We start from the raw sequence: 26682 nt of genomic DNA, 5'->3' as shown, positions 1-26682 counted from the left end.
TAGATGATTGGATAAAGAAGATGTGGTATATATACACAATGGAATACTACTTTGCCATAAGAAAAGATGAAATAACTGCCATTTGCAACAACATGGATGGATCTTGAGATTGTTATGCTAAGTGAAATAAGTCAGACAGGAGAAGCTTTAGTTTCTTAATAGAGGTATCCTTTAAATTCAAATTATTACCATTAGACATGAGAGACTTCAAACTGGCATTGGTAGAATTTATTTCAGGTATGTGCCTCACAGAATTCTTATTGATGGGGCCATCTTTAAAATAATCTTTTTTTCTTTATCTTTGTCTTAATCCAGAAAGCTAAGTTACTTATTCCAAACTATAGAAAAATAGACCATTTTTTTCAATAGATGATTGCTTAAAAACATGATGTTTGGATTTACTTTGGGTTGATAAAATATAAGACTTTTTGGATAAAGATTGATATTTTAAATAATTTTTTCCCTTATTTGGTTCCACACAATTACGGATCTTGGTGTGGGCTCCATATAAAGTTCCATGACACTGAAGAAGGTCTTTTTCTAGAGAAGTGTTTATATCTAGTCATACTGGAGAAAAACTAGTATCTTTCTCTAGGGCACTTGCTTTGGAATCATAAAGATGTGGTTTCCGTTCAGAAACTTGTTAGCAGTATTAGTTTGGAAAAGTTATTTAACTCTTTTAGCATGGACCCCCTTACCTGCAAAAGGCAGATAATAATATATAATGATTAAAAGGGAGAACTTGTGAAAAAACTTGACAGTACCTATTGTTCTCTCTCCTGATTTCTTTGTGAGCCTTTCAAAGGCGTTCCCATTCTCTAATTCACATACATGGATAGGCTTTATGTCCTCACCTGCCAACAAGTGGTGACAGAAGGGACTCTATCAGCTCTATATCCTGAGATAATGCATTTAAACCCAAGATGTTTCATGAATCCCTGTGGTACTGGTCCTTCCAAACAAAGTCACTCTCGCACACAACAAATCTGTATTTGAAATCTCAGGTTTTAAATTCATAAATGGTTTTCACTTTTTAAAAAGATGAGTAAAGACCTCACAGTGATAACAATGCATTTTGCAGTTAGTTACATTCAATAATCAGGCCACAATACTATGGTAGCCGGATTTACTGTTTAGGGGACATCGTGAGGGGCAAAGGTGACAGGATTAAACAGCTTGTTAAGAAGGTTAGGGAGAACAAGAGCTTCAGGAGAAAAAAAAGTAAAACATGCTCCCAAATGTAGCCAGGAATCCAGTGAGTTGCATTAAACAAACTAGTACCGGGTTTGCTGCATAGGGGTTGGTGTGCATGGGAATAGTAGATATATAGCTTGTGTTCTCTGGGGCAGTTTAATTCCCTACATCATGTCCCATTATCCCTGAAAGAAAGAAATGTTGCAATCATCAGTATTGCTCAGAATTAGTCCTGAAGTAGTAAGTGGCTCTTCTCTTTGAGGACAGAAGGCATTGGTGCCAAACACAGGAAACTGCAGAAGTTCTAGCGGTGAAAGGGAGATGCCCTCAGCTACAAATGAATGGACAAACACAGTGTCTGCTTTAGTCCAGCAGCACCGAAGTAGCAATGCAGAAGAGTGGCCAATTTCTGGAGTTCGACCATTCAGAGCAGCCCAATATGAGAATATTTTCTTTAGGGTGTAGAAGGAGGTGGTGTATCTGAAATCTAGCAGTCAACCAGCAACAGCAGTGCTTGGAACAAAGGGAGGGTAGTGCCCCTGCCCACAGCCAATGAGGGTGCATCAGAAGGAATAACTAATAGAGGGAGCTGTGCGTCACAGTGCAGAGGACACAAGTCCTCATTCATCAGCAGCACAGGACGCAACTGGACGGCTAGATAAGGAGGCCAGAATGGACGGACCACAGGGAGCCATTCCAGAACACACAGAAGCAACTTAAAGTAGCACCAGAAGGGACTGCCAAGATGGGGGAGGGGATAACTGTGGGGGTGGGTGATGAACAGCATAGTGAACATACTTTGAGAGCTCGCTCTCTCTCTTTCTCTCTGTCTCCCATGTAAGGAGTAGAAGGCCACCATCCACATGCCAGGAAGAGGGCTCCTACCAGAAACCAAATCAGTGGCACAATGATCTTGGACTTCCCAGCCTCCAGAACTGAGAGAAAGAAATGTTTGTTGTATAAGTCTGTGGCATGTTTGTTACAGCAGCCCAAGCAGAGTAAGATAATTGCTCTGGGAGAATTAAATTTAAAAGTAATCCTCCATCAGCTCTCTGTGCGTTACCCCTTCTTACTTGCTAAATAGTTCAATGGCTTGAATATCCTTTCCTGCGTCACCTACCTCCTCCTTTTCTATTTACTTGGTTCTATCAGCAGGTAAACACGCTGATGATTGTTTTTCTTAACAAGCAAGGACACCTCTCTCTTTCAAATCTCTACTCCTCACAGTCACTGCCCTCATTCCTTCCACTCACAAACCTCTTTAAATAAATACATGCCCATGCTCTATATACGATTCACTCCCCAGTTGTTCTTCAATCCATAGTAATCTGGCTTCTCTCCCTACTTTCCCCCAAAAAGTGTCTTCCTCACTGTCACTTTGTGACTTGATTAATCACTAAATCTACTTTTTTTTTTAGTTGTTCTTATATTATTTAGCATTTCGGAAATCATTACTATTACTGCCCATCATTTCCTTCTTCAAAGTCACCATACTCTCCTGGGCTCTCTCCGATTCTTGCTCTCAATGTCCTTTACTGTTCTTTCTTCCTCTGACCATTCCTGAGACTAGTCCTATTCCTGCCTCTCCTAGGTCATCTCATAGTCCCCATCTGCATATAGTTTCTGGGCAGTATCCTACATTCCCCTGAATTTGGTGGCTGCTTTGGTGTTTAGGACGATGAGTTTTCTCTTGCTAATCCAAGTCTCGCTCCTGTGCTGGAAAGCTCCTTACAGGTGCGCCCACAGCACCTTAAATCTAACACATTCAAATGAATTTATCCTCATCTCCCACAAACTGGCTCATCATGAACTTAATTGATGTAGTCAAAAGCTTAGATATTATCCTTGCCTCCTTTGAGCCCTCACCAAACACCCCCTCTGCACCCCCACACAAAAACAAGTCAATCATGTTCTCACTTCCAAAAGCAGTCTGCTTCTCTTCAGCCCGTTCCCCTGCCCTAGACAACATATCACACCTGGGTAGCTGCACTTGGAGGTGATGTAACCTAAATTTTCTTGGCAGGGATTGAATCCTAACTCTGCAACTTATTTATTGCGCTACTTTCAACAATGCACTTAATCTCTCTAGGCTTTTATTTCTTCATCTTTACAACGGGAGCAATTATAATGGCCAGCCTCACAGAATTATTGTAAGACTCGAGTGAGATAATGCCCAAGATTTTGCCATGGTGTTGGCAAATAGCTAGCTACTCAGTAGGTACCAGAAGTGTTTCCAAGCTGCCTGCCTTACTCCTTGGTGTGTATTCTCCACAATGCAATCTGAGAGATCTTCCTAACTAGAAATCTAATGAAGTCACTTCTCAAAGAAAAAACATTTGGTGGCTCCTGTTGCACGTGGCCTAAAATCTGAATCCCTTAAGACGGTTTCCCAGCTTGTTCATGACCGGGCCTCTGGCACACTCTGTCTTACCTCTCAACCTTTATTCTGCCCTCTATGTTATAGTCACAGGAAATTTCCTTCAGCCTCCGCCCTCACCCCCCAATCTCATGTTTTCACATCTCCAAACTTTGCAAATGAAATGCCTCTCCTTTGAACACCCCTGCCCACTCCTCTTCGCCTGGCAATGAATACTCACAGCACCTTGGATACCCAGAGCAGGGCACTGCTGTAATTGCGAAATGGGCTGTCTGCCTCTCTGGGTTTTAAGCTCTACGAGGAAGGGAGCATATGTAGCCATATATATCTTGTTTGCCTTTGTAAACCCAGAAACTAGCATACTCCTTGACTCGGGGTAGGTACTTAACAACAATGCTGAGAGACTGTATTAGAAAATAAATAAATAATTTAGGCTATTAAATGGGCTTGCACACAGGAAAGGGGTGCCCTGCTCATCATCTAGTCTGGTCAGGAGTATGTGGTTGTTTACAAATCTGTCTCCTAGGTGTTACTCACATGAATCAATACCCAGAGCTCAGTGAGCAGACCTTAAAACCCATTAATTCACTGAGCTGCATCCACCCTAGGCTGAGGCTAAATAAGGAAGCCTAGCCTTACTACTTATTTCAAAGACACATCCCATAGGCTGAGGTTTAAAGTGGGGATTCCACAGGGACCAGAGAAGCATCGTAAGTGAGGGTCATGGGTAAATGCATATTGTGGACCGATAGGGGCTGGGCTGAAAGAAGAATGCAGGCCTTTTCTAAAGGGACAGACATTATCCAGTAGCAGTGAATTACTCCCAGATCTTTGGGCTGCTTTATTTTTCAACCTGGAAATCTAAAACGTGCATGTGAAGCTACTTATGTTTTAAATCTGGCTTATCAAAATAATGGAAAACAAACAAAACAAATCTGTGGGCCCTATCCAGCTGTTGTGTGTGGTCAATTCATGACCTTAGCTTTAAGCCAATGAGAAAGAAACAGAATTTGAGAGTGCCCAAAAGTTAAGTACTAATCCATCACGCCCATCAATGCCCTTACCTTGGATCAACAACTTCTACCCCGTGGCAACTCCAGACTTCGATGCTGTCCTCAAACACCCTCCTAACATACGCCCTTGCACTCTCAGTAGAAGATCTTGATTCCTAATTCATAAAGAAAACCCACAGACATTAGTAAAGAACCTCCTCAACTGCCTACTTTCAGTCTACAAACTTAACTATATCGGAACCTCCAACATCAAAGGAGAGCAAACCTTCCTCCTCTTTAAAGGGAATCCTCCAACCATTTCCCCTAATACATTCCTCCCTTGATTATCCTCTTCTCTCTAAGACCTGCAACTTCATCCTTCTGTCCAACTTAGTAACGTTCCCATCTCTGGAAGGCAGGGGACCTAATGCCTACTGTCCCCTCCTTTAAATTTCCTTTAAAATAAAGCATAATTTTCAGTGTCCTATAAGCTTTACTCTTGTATTAGGATGGATTTCCAGAACAGGCACAAATCATTTTTACTGACCTACTCTAAGTTTCCTGACTTTCCAAAATATATAGTACTTAATGCCATTTGCTTATTTGACAAATACTTATTAGCCTCGTACATTCAAGAATGGTCCATTCTAAATCCCACGTGACGTCAAAATTCCTCGGCACAGTTCACCCACTCTGCCACGGGTCATGGGTCTCTAGCTCTCATGTCAGAGAGACAGGACAAAATCAAAGTGGGAATCGAGCCTATACTGTTTAGTTGGCAAGAAACACTTAACTGTGAGCACAGCCAATGTCTTTACTGCACACTGAGTCTTAACGATATTTAAATCAGTTTGGATTAGCCATTCTGTTGATTTACGGTTTGTGACTACAGATGGAAGGGTAAAAGCTCCATATTAAGGGAGAGATTATGTTTCTGAAAGTTTCAACCCAAGTGTCAAGATAGGAGATTGATGGCATGCAGGGATTGTGGGAGGGGTTCTGAGGGGCAATCTTTTACCTTGATTGCTGCCCATGACCATGCTTCCCAAATCATGAGTCAAGACTCTAGAGTGGGTTATAAAATCAACTTAGTGGGTTGTGGCAAACATTTTTTAAAAGAAGTTCTATGGAAGAGACTAGAAAATAGAGTGTGTGGCATATATAAAAAGTAATAATTACGCCACGAAAAATGATAGATATTGGTGTGTGTGTGTGTGTGTGTGTGTGTGTGTGTGTGTTGTGGATCACAGTATAAAATGTATTTCTTACTGTGGGTTGTGGATATACAAGGTCTGACAATTAAGTTTGCGAACTGATCCTAGAAAAAGTGCTACATGCCTCATTGCTGAATATCACTACGGTCACCTTTGAAGTACTCCCCTTGGGAAGCTATGCACTGCCGCCAGTGCCTAGTCCACACTTCAAAGCAATTTTGGAACTCTTTTTCTGGAATGGCCATCAGAGCTGTCATTGTATTACCCTTGATGCCCTGAATGTCATCAAAATGTCTTCCTTTTAATATTTCCTTTATCTTTGGATAGAGAAAGAAGTCATTGGGGGCCAGATTAGGTGAGTAGGGAGGGTGTTCCAATATAGTTATTTGTTAACTGGCTAAAAACTCCCTCACAGACAGTGCCGTGTAAGCTGGTGCATTGTCATAATGCAAGAGCCATGAATTGTTGGTGAAAACTTTACCAACTTTTTCACGCAGCCTTTTCAGCACTTCCAAATAGTAAATTTGATTAACTGTTTGTCCAGTTGGTACAAATTCATAATGAATAATCCCTCTGATATCAAAATAGGTTAGCAGCATCGTTGCAACAAGTTTGCAAACTTAATTGTCAGACCTCGTGTGTATACACACACACACACACACACACACACACACACACACACACACACCACTGGCCTGTGTTTATCAAGCTTCACAAATGAGTAATCTAAATTCTCTGTGTCTGCCTTTACACTTCCCAATCTCTATCTGGTGTTTCTGCTTCAGCAAACCCACTAAAATTGCTCTGGAAAATGTTACCAATGGCCTTCTATTTGTCGGATTTGATGTACCTCCCTTCAGATACATTCATAGTTGAATTCTCTGTAGTGCTAAACATTGATCACAACTCCTTCTTAAAACTTGCATTGCCTTTGGTTTCTGTGACATCACTTTCTAATGATTCTCCTGCCATCTCCCTGGTGTTTCTCTCTAGGTTTTGATCTCTGGTTCCTCTTCCTCAGTCTTCCCCTGAAATCCTGGCATTTCTGCAAAATAGAGCATGGGCCTCAGACATGCCACATAAATTAAGACTGAACTCTATCTCTGCCACTTATCACCTCCAATACGACCTCTCCGGCCCCATTTGCTACCATCTCTTGCCTGAATTATTGCAACAGCCTAGTGACTGGTCTCCCCGTCTGTCTAGTCTCAAAGGTTGGCCAGGTTGACGCTGATGAAGGGAAAGTCAGATCACCTCATTCCTTTGACCAGAACCACTCACTGGTCCTGTGATCTCCTTCATGTCTTTATTCAAATAACATCTTCTTAGAGAGGACTTCCAGGCCTCTCTCTTTAATCATAAAATTCTACTGCCACTGCAAGATGCCCTGTATCCCATTCCAGCTTTACTTTTCACCCTAGCCCTTGTCTAAAATACTATACAAGTATGTATTTTGTCTAGTGTCTATCTCCTCTTACGGCGACATAAGATCCAGAAGGACAAGGATTTCTCATTTTCAGACAATATATGCCCAGCCTCCAAAATGGGTGGTCCATACTAGGAGGCCAGTAATGTTATTCAAAGAACGAATGACTATCATCAATCACATAGTTTTATGATGAAGGTAACCCTGAGTACACGTGGCTATGTAACTCCGACACTATTCTATACAGTTCTATGTGTAATGTGATTTTAAAGGTGGCTTTTAGCTATTAAGCAAGTAATAAGAGAGAGTTACAGGAAACTGTCTGAAACTCACACCCAGGTCTTAATCCTATGTTAGCAGGGGTCCTGCTGGCCCACTGTCTAAGATGCAGACACTGGAATACTGCCTGCTGGAACAGATGATACCAATTTCTGAGGGTTGCTGCTCTTGGCTCCTTCCTTTTTTATATCTACTTCAGCACACACACAATCACTTTTGTTGGCCAAAAGCATGGTCAAGATGGTTCAATTTCCTTTATTTTCTTTTCAGTAGTCCATAATTGTGTAATAAAAGGAGAAAAAATAGTAATACATTATTTTCTCCATGCAGTATAACCAGGTCACCATCTTATTTTTTTATGCACTACAATAGCATTTTAAAAGATATTTGCTCCTGTAAAAACACTAACTAATCCATTAAGATTTTCCCCTTAATAACAAACAAGTACTTTTTTCCCTCCACAGGGAGACAAAAAAGAGATGGAATGAAAAGAGATGGGGATTATGGAACAGAGGAGATATCTTGAGACACATGATTGATTGTGAGGGAGCTAAGAGCAAAAACAGGACACAAAGATGACTCCCAGGTTTCTGGCTTGGGTGACAGTGAATGATGGTTCTTGCAATAAGCTGCAGAAGGAAGAGGTTTAGCATACAAGCTTATCAAATCAATTTTGGATGTAAGTTCAAGGTTCCTGTGGGAACACAATTTGGAAGCTCAGAATTATGTCCTGGGCTGAAGATACAAATGTGGAACTCAAAAGCATTTTGGTACAGTCCAAAATCACAGAATCAAATCAGTTCACCCAGGAAGAGTTCACTGCATTTAGCAAATAGAAACTAGCTGGTTATCTGAGATAGAGGAGTTTTACTAGCATGAGAGAGTGAATGAAAGATTATCGTAAGTCAAAAACTGAAAGGTGGGTGAGGAAGCAGAAACAGTGAGAGTAATCTACTCTTTGGAGAAATAATTAATAATTTTGAAAGGGAAGAAAGTGATTGAACACTATCTGGAAGTCACAGGAGCTATTAAAATTTTCTTCAGCTAATCATCTCCCTTTTGATGCCTTCTGCAATCAACCTTCCTAGAAACACAGCTCTGAAAGAATCATGTCCAGGGAAAGACCTTGCTGGAGATGGCCGGCCATCCTCCGACTTGCTAGGAATCCTCCTGAAAACAGACCCCTTCAGGAAGCACTCCATGTCATGGCCTCTCCCATGCCGTCAGAGTCTTAGGTTTCTGCTCGTTTAGGAAAATGAACCTCTATGTCTGGAAACTAAAGGCTAAAGTATTCCTCTAACCAGGTAAATTTTGTGTCGTAAAACAAGCCCTCTTGGGATTCCAAGTTTTATTTTAAAGCAGCATTTCACAAAGTATGCTTCACTGAAAACTAGTACTACTAGGTGCAATGAGTATTACATAAAAATATACTAAAGTATAAAAGGTTTTATAGCCCACTAATTTTAGGCAATGCTGGGTTAAAAAAATTAAACAGATTTCTTTACAGCAGGATTTTCAGAGGCTAATATTCTAATGTGTATCATAAAACTACAGAAGAAGGATATAAAATTCAGAATTTTCCAAAATTACCTGATTCTAGGACTTTTTAAAAGTGTCATAACCTGGGTCAGACATTTAGAGAGATGACTTCCTATGGGAACGATGTTATATGTTAATGATGTTAATGAAGGTTATTTGGGGCAATGTGACAGACTGATTCAAGATCAAAATCAGTACCATTTTAATTGTACCAGGTTTCATCCCATTGAGGAGGCACATTTTCTTCAGTTCACCCCACTTTCCATACTCTCCTCACACAATGACATTAATTTGGGCACAATCACTTTTAATGGGAATGGACCCTTGCTTGAAAGTTTAAGTGTTTGCTTTCTCTTTTCATCAACTAAATTCTATGAACTCCATAATAAAAACTGGAATGGGGCATAAGGTGCTTTTTATTGCACAGCCCTGTGTAATTGACTACACATGAGATAAAGCTGATGAATAAACTTGATCACTGATATTATTTCCTTGCTTCCATTTACGTTTTGTTTTAGTGTTTTTTTTTCTTTCTTTTTTTTTTCTTTCTCTTTTCTTTATCTCTTGCAAGCTCAGTTGTTACGAGGAAAATCGATAAACAAGCTTTCAAGGAAACTTATACCCAGGGAGAAAAAAGGCCCTTTTGCCTTGAAGTTATTCTCTTTCTTTTTTCAGGGAGTAATATCTAATCCACAGCCAGAGTTCACTTTCAAGTCAACAAAGCCCTATGTGCTCGTGAGAACTGTCTGCTGGAAGAACAGGGCCCCAGTGTATTTCCACAGGGATATCTTTTGTTAGTAGGATAACTTCTGTGAAATGGATTGTTACAAAAGTCAGGCAAAATTGAAGAAAGGAAACTAATGTAGCCAAAAAAATAAAGCATTATCCACCTGTCCAGGGGCTAGAAAAGAACGTAGGTCCTGAGAAGTGAAGCCCCACTGAGTGCAGGTAAAGTTGGCGAGTCCACCCTAGCGGGAAGTCCTTTACTCTCTGCATTTCCGTTTTGTCACGTACGGAATGGAGATTCTGGTCAATGGACTGCAAACATGACTCCAGTTCTCCCCTGTCCTATAGCCAACCAATTGCAACGTGATTTTGCAGCTCCTTCCATGCAGTGGTGGAGCCTATTCCCTGATCCTGTGATTCCAGGCTAGCCCTGAGATTTGCTTTGGCCAACAGCATGTGGTAGAAGGGGCTTTGTACCAGTTCTAAGCCTAGGACTCAAGAACCCTTCAGCATTTCTGCTCTTCTTCTCTCGGAACTTGGATACCACCATGAGGACAAGCTCAGTTTGGACTGCTGGGGAAGAGAGATCGTGTAAAGCCAAGTCAGCCCATTTGTCCCAGCCAGAGTCACAGACACGAGAGGGTTTAGCGAAGAACAGCAGCACCAACCTACAGCTGCCCTTCCAGCCGACTGCAGACACATGAGCAAACCCAGCTAAGGCCCATGGGAACCATCTACACAGTCTGCAAATTTGTGCCAATTGAGTTTTTCTCATTGGGTGTCTGTTACACACTATTATTATGGCGAAATTGAAACAGAGATAACAATGGGCTCTAATGCTTAGTACTGTGTTTAGAATAACACCTGGCATTGCTTAAGTAATCAATAAATATTTGCTGTTATTTTTATCCATCACTTGTCAATACCACACGGAATGTGAGTAGCTTCCTAAAGAAAAAGTTTCCCAAACTAAATTCCATAAACAAACAAAATTAAAAATGAGATACCTACCACAAGTTTCGTGAGCCTAATAAAGACAGAATACTGATCTATTAAATTTTTAGCAATTTTAATACATTCATAAGAAAAAGTAAGCATATTTTCATAATGGGAAGAAACTCACATATTTTCAGTACAGTAAAAAGAGACAATCTCCAAAGCCCTTCACATATCCTGTATAAATATCTAATATCTGATCTATACCTAGCTATCATATCACCAATTAGATCAAATACCAAACTTCTTCCTTGCAAAATGGACAGTAACATTTTTATTACATAAATAATTGCTGTTGTTAATGACACCTATATCAGGTCAAAAAAAATCAGGACATGAGTCATTTTATCTGTCCGACTGTTTTTCAGACATAATAATTTTATGGCTGATCCTATTTTAGACTTTGGACTTTAACAGGATAAATGCATTAGCTCCAAGAAAACATTATTATACTTTACCTTTACAAAAACTGGAGACACACGTCTCTGAGCCTCACGTGTGTGTGTGTGTGTGTGTGTGTGTGGTGGGGTTGTCTCTCATGGCTACTCTCCTCTGTTTGTACTCTTGCTCAGATACGCCATTCACTCACTTATTCAACTTCAAATTCTATGACAGTTTACAAAGTCCATCTCAGATTATAACTTCTCTTTGGAACCCAACTCTATATTTTCATTCTGTTGGATTTTGTACTTGGATGTTCTGCCATCTCCGAGTCCTCAATAGGTCGCAATGTGGGCGTGTTGCCTCCCTGTCCATCACGGACCAAACACGTGTATGGTATAAAATGATAACGCACTGTAAGTGAAGCTTCTAGTTCAGTTCCTCACACATAACAAAAGCAGGATAAATAGTAATCACCACCAATCCTGTTGTCACTCTTATTTTCTAATTTTCCATGGCAAATATTATCATCCTATTTTATTGACGAGGAAAATAATATACCAAGAGGTTGAGATGTAGCCACACAGAAAAGTGGGGTTGCAGGGAGAGCTACAAACACACACCAAGGAGATTAATAAAGCCTCTATGAAGCATAAGTCTGAGGTTCAATTTTATGGAAGTGAATTTTGAGACTGACTTGACAAAATTAATGGTAGTTGATATATTAAGACATATTAAGTAGTTGATATATTCCAGTAACTATTGTCAGTTAATATCAATATCCTCTGTTAATATTAACTTAACAATGTAAGTATTTTTTTCTCACGGTTGTGTAGAAGAAACCAATATGAGACCCCATAGGTTAAATAGCTTACGTTAGATCAGGCAGCAATAAGCTAATAAACCATCAACAGTCAGGAATTTGAATTCAGACCGTCTGGCTCCCAGGAAGTGTCCCAACTACATTCTGCTGTCTTTGAAAGAAGAGTAAGAAGTTGAGGAGGCAAGATGAAAGTAATAATACCCTCAAAGTCATCAAGGTAGAAATAAATAAATCAAAAATGGGGGTGGGGGGGTCAACCAGGTTGTATGGGCTACAAAGTAGCTTCCGGATGAGGCATCAGGTTGAAAATGAGGTTGGGAAGACTTGGGCTGCAGCAGCGGAGAAGTGGTCTTTGCATGTCAGGCTGAGGTGTCTGAATTTCTGGAACAGCCCGAAGGTAACCTGACCCTCTCTCTATTTTAACTTAATCCATGTCAACCCATAGGCAAATATGTTGAAGAGACATGCACTGGAGCATATGGAAGTGGGAGTTAGTTTCTCAATGTGGAGCTCTAACAGTTTGCTTAAAATTGGCATCTCTAATCCAAAATACTTTACGAACCTCTGTGTCATTTAACTATTTGTAAATGATACAGAAAAGTGACAGACTGAAGACGGATGCTCCGGTCACATTCCAGCCCAGACCCCTCCTAGGGGTTAAGTACCAGAAGCACAGGATGGACTGTCTTAGATCAAGCAAGCCGTAGGATCCCACACCAGCTTCAATGTGGAGGGTACCCTAACTGAACATCTGGCTGATAACGTCCTTCCATTTATGAGTGGCACTGACTCACTGCGCCTGCTCCACATGAGATTACATGGGTCATGTAACGGCAGCATGACTTCACATGTTTGCCTCACCACCTACGAACATTACTAAAGAATAACCACAGTCTGGGGGAAAATGTTGAAAAGTCCTTTTTACTGATAGTTCTAAAATAGAAAGCCACAAAATAGAAACTTGATAATTTCTGGAATAATTCTCAAATATAACAACTTCGGTATGAAGGGAACTATTTCGTGAGCTCATGTACTAGTTGAGTTAGCCCCCACTCCACTGCAGCAACAAAAACAATTTTTAAAAATCTTAATAGTTATAAGGTTATATAACATTAGCATTTTCTTTGAACAGGTTTCAGAAAAGAAAATGTTTTTATATTCTCTTTTCCAGAGATAATTTTTAAATGCGTTGAAAGCAGAATTTTTCCATGGAAGACAAATAGGATCAACTCTACCTTTGTAATAATCATTTAAAAATCTGTTTGATATTTGGTCAGTTCATAGCCAATCACCTACTACTGAATTCTAGCTGATGACAAAAATCTGACATACAAGTCTGAATCTTCCTGCTAATGTAAATCTGATTTGACCAGATCAGTATATTATTTATAAAATAATATTACTAGTTCTATAATATTACTAGTTCCTATTGAACATTGGCCAATACTACAATTTTCTTATTAATTTCCGGGGAAAAAATTTGAGATACTTTTACCTGATGTTTTAAGGACTAAACAATTGTATGTATTATAATTCAGGGAAATTTTTTTTTTTCCTATTCCTAGATTATTTTCTTTGTCAACCTGTGAGCAAACACCCATAATACTTTTTGGCATCTATCAAAATGTTCTGAGTATCTTGAGACAACAGAGCACAGATCCAGGAAAGTTTAGACATTTCTAAGTAAACAGTGCACAGATGTAGATGCTGAAAAATTAATCCCACACAATCTTCTGATGGGCTGTAGCACCAAAAATGCTCCTTTTACAAAAACAGAATGAAACAAACCCCAAGCATAAATACTCATGCAGTGGTGGCATAAATGAATCATAAAGTACTGCAACAGAAGTTTAGAGCTCTGGTGTCAGGTACAATTTGTGACAAGTTTCTCGGTCTCGCACATAGTTCTTCATGCCGTTGGTAGACAGAATACTGGAAGTAAAAGCAACTTATTATATGTGAACAGAAATCCCGGTTTAAAAAATAATTTCCAAATATTTTAAGATGTTTGTAATCCTCTTCCTTACATCTCAAAAATACTTCTTATACTTTCAAAATAAGTATTTATTATTCTTAGAGAAGGTGTTCTAATAAAGTATCCTTTTTTTTATTGTTTTTACAAATTAAGGCCACAGGAACCCTAGGAGGTTGCTGCTGACATCTAGTGGCATATTTTTTAAATGCCAAATGCATTAAAAATACATCTAAAGAGAGAAGGAACAAACACACGTATACATATATGCATTTGGAAAGTCTACTGGCCATCTAATGTTACAAATGATTTGCCTCTGCCCTCACCACTCTGCCTCCAGTGACTTGCATCCCTTCCAAAGTAATGCTAATACTGCAAAACCGAAGAAATGAAAACTAAATAATCTGCTAAAGTCTTAAAGGAACCAATTCTCTCAATGTCCTTAGTCCTCTACTGGGAGTTGCCAGTTCCCTGGGAGCCCCAATTCTCGAAGGCCCTGTCCCAACTCCAAGAGTCTTAATTTCATCTCAACTTCCCAAATAACTGTAGCTTTTCCCCAGTATCCACACCTAGTATGTAGGTACTTTTAGGGTCCTAGCCTAAAAGACTTTTCTGGAGAGCTGGGAATATGTTATTGCTGCATATCCACAAACATATATGCACATTCAAAATGGCCACGACTTTCCTAGACATGGTATTCAACAATTATGGAAAACTCCAAAGTATGATCGCATTCAGGGACTGCTGTAATGATTTCTAACCATCCATGATGCATGATGCATGATGACGTACAGAAGAACAGGGAAGGCAAATGATAAGAAGCATGGAGATAAGTTTACAAGCATATAAAAGCATTTATTTTGTAGCCTCTGTACGTGTGTCTGTCTGTATGTATGCATGTATGTATGTATGCATGTATGGTGTGTGTGTGCATGCACACGCGCGTGTGTGTGTAAGGGGTGTGTGTGTGTGTGTGTGTGTGTGTGTATACAATAACAGAGACTCTCAAATTCTGCATGTAATCCCACTCCAGCTTGGCACCTGTGAATACACTAGGTAAATACTAAATTGATGAATGAATCCACAAAAGAAAAAGGTGGCAAACTGCAATATAACATTTTCACTGTTGATGCTAAGGTAAGTTATGCAATAAGCAGTGTCCTCATAAGGCAGTGTTTTGCTCTTAGGCAAAAGTGCCTTTGTTGAGTAGTTCAGGTTAGATTTTTCTCCAATGACATGTACAAAGTGGCACAAAGCCAATGGGTGATAGAATTAGACAATCTCCCTTTGGCAAAGGGAGTGTGTTTCAATCATTGAAAATAATTTGCTGTATAAATTAGTATATTTGAGTTTAGATTTTATTCTCATTGAAGAGATATGATAAAGGGAAAGTAGGTTCTCAAGGTAGACCTAATTAATACAAAACATAGTTAAACTCTCATAGTACAAAGGAATCTTTTAGCCTTTTAAATATTCCTTCAATAGAAATCCTGGAGATGGAAGGAGCTCATCCATTTAAATTTGTCTATTTTACTCACAAATGAGAGTAAAAGTGGATGACAAGGATCTTCTGTACAGTCATATTGAAGGAAAGGAAATCCTATATCTCCATGTGTACCTTTATATATAATAAATATATACATACATACATAATAAAATATAACATACATACATGCACACATGAGAACTACTGCATAGCCAACCAGTGACAGACAGTGTGGCAGTATCTAGATCCTGGGTAAATACGGGTTAAGGGAGAGAAACAGTAGTAATACGGAGGAATTCAGAAGGCTCTGTGAAGAGAAGGTTTAAGGTTATGCAGAGTTGGAAGAAGGGAGAAAGAAGATTGGGCATTCAGCATGGAGTTTTCAGCATAAGGAAAGATGGAATGTTTGGAGTAAATAATGGAGCGGGAGAGAAACAAATAAGGTAAGAAACATAGGTGGGCAACTGATGGAAGAACTTGAATATTAGCAGAAGCTGACTGCAGATGATATTATGGCTTATAGTTTTGGAGGTTTTCCTGTAAGTTTAAAAAAAGATGAAGTATCCCACAGACTCTAATACTCAGAAAAGTAAAAATACCAAGAACTTTTGCAAATAACAAAAATCATAAAAACCGAAAGGGCAAATTCATAAAAATTATCATAATAACTCTTTCTCGGGTAAATTCCTCTTTAAAAATTACTTTTTAACCACATCTCCATAAAAATGTTCAATGATTTAGTCTCTTTCAGTTTTAGCTCTCTTTGGGAACATGTTTTACCTGACATTATAGCCATATTTCTGTAAAGCATTGCATATATCATATATGGACTCTAATACAGACCAAGGGACAATTACATCACACCTTTTATCATAAGCTGTAGCAGTATTTCTAACTCTCATTTAAATTCATGGCCATTAACTTACTAATCAACCTGCAAGTTTCAATGCTTTACTTTCCATTGTTATGTTATAGTAGGTATGTAACAAATAATATAAAATATAATTTGTAGTAAGTTCTTAAAATATTAGAAGACTTTTATCTTTTTAAATCTCAACAACTATTACATCCACAACATTTTCTACAACCTGTAGTAACAAAACTCAATGAAACAAACCTCTAAACAACATATTTATAACCTATTTCTTACTGGTCTTTAACAAAAGCAATACTATACACTAGCCTTATGACAATTTATTTTCAATTCTCAAAATTGTGTTTATACTAAGCCTAGATTTCAACCTACAGTACATCAAAAAATTGCTGAATCCTTAATATGGCATTATAGTTTCCTACATGAAAAGTTGGATATCTGTTTGAATAAAACTTAATATTCCTACATAATAAAAATAAATTACAGACATGACATTTTCTTAATTGAAGTTCAATCTATTTCCAGGACATATAAACCTATATAAAAATGTAACAGAATTAACAGTCTCTATTTTTCTTCATAATCTTACACGTTTATAGAAGGATATTTTGACCTGATTGGTTCAAGTTGCCTCTCTCTTTGGATGACAAAATTAAGACTATTGTGACTAATAGACATAACTTCACATAATAAAACACTACACAAAGAGCTATTTAAATGCCCCTTTAAAAGAGGCAGATGTAGAGCTTTCAGGTATCTGCGCACAGAAATACCTGTTAATCCAATAGATAGCTCTCTGAGCTCCACTGCTGGAGTTAATCCTACATAAAATGAGGTTAGTCATCATGTGCAACTGAGAAAAGCTGAACAGTCCCATTTGTCTAAAAATAGCACCTTCACTAGCGTGTCTTGAAAATCTGCTACTTCAACGTTGAAATTTAAATGAACATGTGGCATCTGGGATAGAGACAGAGCATCCGTCTATTAGCACTCTGTATCTTATTCACAGGAACTGTTTATCAGATGCACACACCCCTACGGTATTTCACAGAATCCAAAGGACCAGTCTAGAGAGATGATGTCATAAACACCATTTTTCCCATCCTAAGTCACTCCTACACACACCCCAGTCCCATCACCCACACAAACACACACACCCTGGCACATCATTTCTGTGGGAGTTTTACCAGAACAAAGCAGAAGCACTTGGATTCTAGCAAGATACAGAACTGTTCCTTTATTCTCATGTTGGGAGGAAACAAAGTTTGTACTCTGGTACACAGGCTGGAAATTCTACCATGTTAATGGAAATTTCCCTCCTTCCACCTCAACTCTCCTTTTCCTACATCAGTTCGAAGTAAGTTTATCCACATCTTAAACAATAAACCTAATAAAATTGAACACATTAGTATGTACATACCTCTGAAAAATGTAATTTCACATGAAAGCATTCTGGATAGTCTGTGTTCCCATTATTCTTTAACCTGTTATTCTAAAGGGCATGGATCCTTGACCCTTCTCATTGGTTTGATCTTCTTCGGTGTGTTTCTTTCTCTCTCTTTCCTGTGACATCTTCCATCAATTCTCCGTTCAACAGTGACTTTTCTACCCCTTATTTCCCATGCCTATGTCACATAGCTCCGCTTCGACCTCTTCCACATATTGTCTAGGTACTAGTTCTTATTATAATATCTCTCTTTAAGGAGTCACAGTTGATAGTTCTGTGCAAAAGGCAGTCCTCCATTGATGTAATTAACCATTTAAAAGTATTTTCTAGTTCCCGCTAACATGTTAGGATGTTGAAAACCTGAATTGAGTGCCTACAATTCCAAATCCCATTTAAAGAAGAGAAGTCGCTTCCTTAAGAGGTTTACACCTCCTTTGAAGAGTCAACGGAAATCCAGAAATAAGCAGAAAACCCCAATTTGTAATTCAACCTCACAATTTACTTTTGCTCAACTGTAAATTCAAATTCAGAGAAAAGTTTTCTGCTGATGTCCATTAAATTTAAATGTCCCCTTTGTTTCAGCACTCGTTTTTAGGAATTCAACAATTTGTCAAAAGTAAAACCCAATCAGTTCTAGTTAGTATGCACTCTCATCTACATTTCAATAAATCGATTATGCATATACATACAGTGACGTCATATCCTCATAGCTATATAAATAGATACTACTGAATAGATGGGTGCAGTTCCCATCACAGTTCTAACCTTTCAGAAACGTTTCTGAAAAAACTCTTTTAGATAGTAGCTTTATTCATAAAATATACACACTGTATATCTCTATCTTAGTCACACTTTGTTTACATGTACATCTCATTAGAATATTTGCATTCTTAAGCCAACATATGTAAATAAATCACATAGCAATTTGGAAATTTAGCAACTAAATATGCAACTGTTAAGCATAATCAGGCATGCTATTCAACAACTGTATGATATAATTCCATCTTTCCAAAGAAAACATATGTTTTGTATGAGGGTATCTTCATAAAACTCAATGAAGCTTTAGAGGAATTTGCACTGAAATTTTTGCATATCAAAAAATAACACGAAAAACCTCTGACTAATGCTTAAATAAAAAGAAATATCTTATCATTCTACCATTACAGGAATCTAATTCTCTTATTGTCTATCTATCATTGTAACTATGGTACACTAATTGGAGTAATTTTCCAAACAAAGAGAATAGAATCTTCTAGTCAAAATCCTATTCACATATTAACATAAATGAAAGAGTAGTGTCAGAAAATTAACCATTATCCACAATGTTTTGAGAAGCTAAAGTATATTTTAAATTTTACTGTTCACTTCATAAATATGGTGATCATCATAAACTATTCCCTCTATTTTTCAGATAATCATTTATTTTTTTGATGGGTTCTTCAATAGCTAAAACCAGCAATCAAGAAAAGCCAACTAGCTTAATGTATCAGAGCTGAAGAGACTAAAAATATATCAATCCAAAATAAGTATTACCTTGGTCTGATTTTTCATAAAAGAGAGCAGATCTCTTGCCAGGTAACACCATTTCTTTGGGTTCTGTGGGCAAAGAGAAAAAAGATTAATAAAAACAACCTTTCTTTTTACTCTTTAAGGACTTCTTAAAGAAGATTCATTAGTAAGAAAGGTCAGAGAAGAAAATCATTTAACAAAATATTCAGCAGCTGCCTTGGGAACCACTTGCTTAAATGCCAAATAACTTCCCCAAAGGTCCTTTCTGCCCTGCGGCTGAGAATGTGGGTAACTGCGGGGACACTCAGCCGTTTTCTTTGCTTTTCTCTCTTTGCTCACATGGGAACAAGACTAGCGCTGGAGCAAGGAAAAGGATTAGCTTCCATCATCTGAAAGGATACGATGTAAGCCATGTTGAGACTGAACATTTACTTGGAATACAAGTGACTGAAATGGAATTTGCAATTATCTAAACTTACTTTCTTCCCTCCCCCAGTGAGTGTGGGTTTTAAAGTATTCATGAAAGTTGGGGTGTTTTTCTATTCTGTCTTTCCACAAAAGGGATAAAATGAGATATTGTGAGATGACTCTGTAAATAATTGCAGATTACCCTCCTCGTGAGATGCAATTTTAGAGCTTTTCCATGCGCAACGAGGAGGAGAGTACTTTGTAGAAGTCAAAATTTATGAAAATATATCTTATTCCCTCCCTTCGCGTATAACAATCTTGAGGAGTGTCCCATAAAACATTTTATTGCATCATTATCTTAATGTTCAGATTGAAGGATAAAAAATTCAAGTCTGAGCAATAGCTTTCCAAAACGGACTGTCACATAGATAGGTAAGAATTTTAAATTCACCCCTTAAGAAAATTATTTGAAGAAATGTTAACAGTTAAAAGCAACACTGATTAATTGGCTATAACATTCATTATGAGAATAGTCATATAAATGCAATCACCACAATATCTTACTTGCTGTGTAAACTTGGGCAAGTAAATTAAACTCTGTAAGCCTTCATTTTTTTATCTGTAATATCAGAACAATAATTGTTTTTACTCCGCAGAGCCGATGGGATAAATAAATGAGATAAATACATATAAAGGACATAGAACTAATGAATGCTAGCTAATATAGTTACAACATAATTTTTATTCCTTTTTATCATCATTCTCCTTTAAAAAAATATTGTACCTCATTGAAAATCACTGCTGTAGTCAGCCACGTTTCATACTGGACGTTATCTAATTTGCCTATTTAATAATCTGACTCTGTGATGACAAAGGAAATAAAGAGTCACTTTAGGTCTTTGGGCAGATGAGGGAAAAAGACTGACTAGCATTCCAGGAAGATGAGTAAGCAGCCACCCGTTCCAACGCAGTGGCTGCCTTTATTTTGCCTCGGAGTGGCTGGCAGCTTCCACTGAATTTCCCCAATTCAGCATCTCCTATTTGGTCCATCACAAATTGCTCCCTGGCTCATATCTTGGCCTTTAGATTCATCAAAAACCAGCCCAGTGTTTCTACAATCACCCCAAAACTTCAAGGACACAGATCACACTCTCACCGAGTCTCCTTGAAGCATGACTTTCTAGCAATGAAAGGGGACATGACCTACAGCTTTGTGGACATGTCCTAGTGGACCCTCAGTTCACCCCAAAGAAATCTGCCTTTAATCACCAGATAGTCCACCTCTTTTGGAATAGGAATGTAAAAGTTATCTAAAAGCTCATGTTCCTACTGAGGAACTTCTACAAGGTGATCTATTTCATAAATCTCTTTGATACCTGATAGTTTACTGCCTTAAGAGGTCAAAATTTTCCAATTTTACATCCTGTGATATTAGTTTTTACAATTTGAGCTTTAAGAGACCCCTGAGGAAACAGCTTAAAGAAAATGCACACGGTGTCTACTGGATCCACTAATATTTTTTTAAGTTTCCTGAGCATTCCATGAATTTTACATCGTTCTTCAATATAATTTCTCCTGTTGAGTCAGGCCGAGTGCCTAATGGCTCCCTTGTTGTTCTCTCCCAGTTCCATTCTCCATGTCGCTTCCCCTTGGCTGTGGTTCAATTCTTACTTTTCAGCACCTTCCAAATTTACCACCCTATCAAAGCTTTAATGCCAACTTCTCCACAAACTGATCCCCAGGTACTTTGGACTCTGTTGATTTATCATTCTCTGACCTTGTATAGCAATTATAGTTAATGCCAATAATTTATATTGCCTTCTTGGGTTGTCTTATGCTGTTATGTCTCCCTAACTACATTTTAAGTTCCTCAAGGACAGTTACTGTATTTTGTGCCTCTCACTTATCCCCTTCAGTACTTAATTCAATTCAATGTTGAGCACATAGAATGGTTCCAAATAAGTACACACCCACTTGCTATGTATTAAATGTCTATTAACGAAGATAAAACAGAGCTAACTTATGTGGCATAAATGTCTTACCTATGACAGGAATTGCATAACATGTCCTTTTACCATATCAAATTTAAAGAACATTTGAACAAACTGAAATGTCAGGTAGAAAAGAGTCAGAAGACAAAGGAATATGAGAGAGGTGACAAGCTATCATATAACAAGGGTACAAAAAGTTGGAAATATATCTACATGCAATGCTTTTGCATTTCTGTGTTTGACCTTGCCTTTCTGCCAGGGGTAGCACTTGCCTCAAGGTGTATTAGGGTTGTTACAAGATAAATAAGAAAGGAGAAGTCTAGAGTTTGACATCCACCAAGAACTGTGGATCCATAGCAAGACAATGGTCTTGAATATCAGGCTTTCCTTAGAGAGAAAAGGCTTTTTAAAAACACAATCTTAGCTTCCGTTAACATACTATTAGAAGTCAGACCTAGAGAACTAGGTCGTGGAGTGTTGTGATTCCAAGAGTGGAGAAAACATAGTTTATGATGTAAAAGATTAAAACAACCTCAGGCGTAAGAGTTGGATGGATAAAAAGAAAGACGGGGGAAGAGGTCAAACAGGAAGTCCTCACTTCCCTTCTCTAATTAAATCCCCACATGAACATGGGAATAAGAGTATCAGGTCTAGCCGACTACTTTCAGGGCATAGACTGGAGAGAACTCAAGATGCTCTGAGAAAACCGGGATTCACTATTTAACATGACATACGAGCAGTTAGGGGGCATTAGGGACAGAGGGAAGTGTCTAAAGAGATGAACTTAGAATCCAATTACTCCCAGAGCCAGTGTGTAGTGTCCATGGGAGACAGAAGTTCCCAAGTGTCCTGAGCAGGAAACAGAAGAGTGTCAAGTGGGCATGGTCCCACCTATTACTCTCCCCCAAAATGATATCACAGGAGGCCCACTTCCCCTATATTTGCAAAGCCAAAAGGGAAGAGCAGAAGAAAGGAGAAAAGAATCCAAAAGCACAACAACTTACCCAAAAGGAACCTGAGTCATTCACCCCGATTCCAAGGAACTAAAATTTATCGAGTCTAATATCATCATTTTATAGATGTGAAAACTAAAGACCAGAGTGGCAGACTCATTTACTTAAGACTATTATGCAAGTGAGGATAGAGAAGTAATAATTCCAATTTTTCTGCAACGTAATAAAATGCTAACACACTGTCCTATATTCTCATCTAGAGTCCAGCTTTCCTTTATATTATAAATATTTATTAATGCTATTTAATATTTAAAAGTAAAAACTCCAATTTTATTTTTAAATAAAATACAATAGAGACAATAATTTTAAATTCACTTATTTCACTAAATAATGAAATATATTTAAAATTAAAATAATAAATAATGATTTTACAGAAAAACTATTGGCTTTATTTAATTAGTAAATTTAGCAAGGATACTGAGTTTAGGATCATACAAAAATCAATTGTGCAACTATATAACAAATTTAAAAATAGAAATTATAAATTAAAAATATAATTAAAAATATCAAATACTCTGCAATAAATCTAACAAAGATGTTCATGAGATGTTCATGACCGCTACACCAACACCTACAAAACACTATTTAGAGAAAACAAAGCAGACAAGTAAATGGAAAGAGATATATACATGCTCATAGATTGGAAAACTCAATATTATAAAGATGTCAATTCTCAAATTGATTTCATGTATTCAGTGTAATCACAATGAAAATCCCAACAGTTTGCTTTTTAATTTTAAGTTAACAGCTAACATTTATACAGAAATGCAAAGGGCCAAGATTAGCCACGGTGATATTAAAAGAGAAGAAAGCCAGAAGTCTTCAATTATCAGATATCGAATTCATTATAATGCTTTTGTAATTAACACAGAACAGTTGATACAAAAACAAACAGATATATGGAATGAAACAGAGAGTCCAGACACAAACCCACACAAATTAGGACAACTAATTATACAAGTAAATGATGGCAAGTTTGACGGTACAGAGGAGTGGGGAAAGGACAATCTCTCTGCTACATAATACTGAATGAATTATATGTGCATTTGAGATAAAAAGTGAATCTTTACTCCAACACATAAAAAAATCTGTTTCAGAGGGTTATATATCTGAATGTGGGTGGCAGAAAACATTAAAGCTTTTAGAAGAGAATATCTTCCCTTTGGGGTAGGAAATAATTCCTTAAACAGCATAGAAATAGAAAAGGTAACCACAAAGGGAAAAATGATAAGTTTGTCCGCATTTAAATTAAGAACTTCTGTTCATCAAAGGACATCAAGTAGAGAATGAAAAGCCACAGAGTATAAGGAGAAACTTGCAATACATATATCATATAATGACTCTTATTCAGAATATTCAAATAAACTCCTCCAAATCAATAAGAACAAGGCAGACAACTCAATAGAAAAATGGTCAAAAGACAAATAGAAATTTCACTCAGAGGGCATTCCAATTTTCAACAAACATTAAAATTTCCTCAACTTCATTATCCTTTGGAAATGCAAATTAAAATCACAATAAGATACCACTACATGCATACAAATGTGGCTAAAACAAACAGATAATATCAAGAGTTGAAAGGGATAAAGAGCAAAGGATACCGTCATACCCTGCTTGAGGGTGACAAATGGGGGAAAGTGGTGTAATTTTAGAAAACAGTTCAGTAGTATCTACTAAAGGTGGATTATAGCTGTGCAAATTCCATTCCTAGGTTTATAACCACTATAAAGGCATACAATGGTTGCCAAAATGTATGTGCAAGAAGATTCTTTGCAGCACTCTTCACAGTAGGGACAAACTAGAAACAGCCCAAATATCCATTAACAGTAGAACTAATTAACAAATTAAGATCTAGTCAATCAATGAAATGCTATACATTAATGAGAATGAACAAACCAGAGTTACATAAACAACATGGATGAATATCACAAACAATGTTTAGGGTAAGAACTCATATCCAAAAAAGCTACACACTACATGACAACATTTATCTTAAAATATGGGGTGGGAGAGACCCCTTGCTGGGTATAAGTGACTGGGAGAGGACATAAAGGGGAGCTTTGGAGTTACTAATATTATTTCTTGATCTGGGTCTTGGATCTTCAGATGTGTTCACTTTGCAAAATATTATCAAGCTGTACACTTCAGATTTGCTTACTTTTCCATATGCATGTTATACTCTAATAGTTTATTTTTTTAAAGGGGCACTGCAATGCCCACCCATCTGTCTGTACCACTTGAAAAACAGATACAGAGATATTTTTAAAGATGATCCCTGGTTTTAAAGATAATCAAGAAGAAATAAAGAGGTTTCAATCAGCAGATGGTCATCCACAGATCTACAGGGTCAGTGATAATTCAAAACAACACCTGGAGACAGAACATTAGTGTTTTCCCTCGGACACAGCCATTTTCCATATTTACAACATGTAATATTCCTACTCAAATTACTTATTCATTGTTGGCTTTGTTTAATAAAAGGAAATCTAGCATAAAATGCATGTATATTCCATTTTAAAGCACATTTGTATGTTTAACAGTACATATGTTTGACAAATTTTTAAGATTTAGGCTACATTAGCCAGAAAACACTTAGAATCAGATGTTAAGCAATATACCTGACCTTTGAAATTATTTCCTTTTGCAAATACTAAAATTACCCCCAATTGAATTCTTTTCTTTTTCCCCGTTTATTATTTTACGAAGCAATTATTTCAGAAAGGAAAAACACAAACAAAACAAAGGTTTAGAATTGTAGGTTTTTACAAATGTCTGCATTTAAACGTTGGAAAGAAAACACAGATAGACAAAAGCAATACAATAAACCCCTGTTTATCTCTGTCTGCAAGCAATAAGATAGAAAAAAACTTTTCTTCTCTAAATTATAATTATACCTAGATTAAGCATCAATAACGACAAATCACAAAGGTAATAATCAAGGCTCAGGCATTTTGAAATGTATGCTTAATCTAAGACAGAGGAAAGGTAGATATAAAATAACGGCAAAAAAGCCATATCTCATGTTTAAAGCATACAAAAAACTGAATACTAGAATCATTATTTCCTACCCTTTTATTTTTAACAATCAGACTTTTTATTTAATTGACAAAAACATTCTTCTCTAAATGATAAACTCTAATTTCACTGATAACTTTATTTACTTAATCATAAGTTTTCAGTCTCTGTTGTTTATTCAGATAATCAAAACATTTTTCCATAGGTAACTTAGCAATAATATGGACTCAAGGAAACTTCTACTTTCTGAAACTATTTTTTAAATCTCTTAATCTGAATTATTTTAGAAGTACTTTATTGTTATTATTGTAATAATAAAAATAAGTATCTAGTATTGCCAAATATAAACCAGGCATTGTTCTGAGCCGCTATCTTATAAATACTCATAACAACCTTAACAGCTGGGTACACTATTATCCCATTTTATAGAAGAGGAAACGGAAGCACAGTTTGGTTACCGAAGTTACCTGAGCCACAGAGCCAGTAAGCAAAGGCAGGATTGGAAAGCAGGTAAGTGTCACCAATCCCGTTCCCTTGACTCCAGAGCTAATGTGCCTCTGCTATTTCCATGTAATCCCCTGTTACTGTAGCACATATTCTATCCTTACGTCTTATAATTTAAATATATTCCTTAATTCTTATTGCGAAGTCTCCCATTTTACTTTAAATGTATCTTTTATTTAAACATTCTATTCTGTGTTATGTCTTTGCTATTTTCTATATTTTTCATGTATTCATTAGAATTGTAAACACACTATACTTTGAATTCAGAGCAGGGACTAGCTCCTAAGAGTATAAAACAATTTACATACATCATGCCATTTATATTTAAGCACATATACTCATCCAGCACTGTTTTCTGAATTGATTTTCATACGGTTTATTGTATATTTTCTCACCTTCTATCTCATGCTGTTGCCAAAGTCAGAGTCGAGACCCTTTATTCTCAAAGGCTGGTCCATAAACCAGCAGCATCGCCATTACCTGGGAGCTCGTTAGAAAGACAGAGTTCCAGGCACC

The 26682-nt window shown here is 37.4% G+C and overlaps 1 protein-coding gene across 6 annotated transcripts in view; it reads right to left on the bottom strand.

The window, feature by feature from the left end:
- INPP4B (inositol polyphosphate-4-phosphatase type II B) overlaps nucleotides 1-26682 on the bottom strand; it is a 609854-nt gene that overhangs the window by 455854 nt on the left and 127318 nt on the right. For all 6 annotated transcript variants that reach the window (XM_074338474.1, XM_074338478.1, XM_019730779.2 and 3 more), the window contains exon 2: nucleotides 19260-19322. The gene's annotated coding sequence lies outside the window, so the exon portion shown is untranslated. The remainder of the gene's footprint in view (nucleotides 1-19259; nucleotides 19323-26682) is intronic.

The sequence above is a fragment of the Rhinolophus sinicus genome, linkage group LG07 (assembly GCF_036562045.2).
Source record: "Rhinolophus sinicus isolate RSC01 linkage group LG07, ASM3656204v1, whole genome shotgun sequence".
Classification (NCBI taxonomy): domain Eukaryota; kingdom Metazoa; phylum Chordata; class Mammalia; order Chiroptera; family Rhinolophidae; genus Rhinolophus; species Rhinolophus sinicus.
This window is presented reverse-complemented; position numbering and strand designations above follow the sequence as displayed.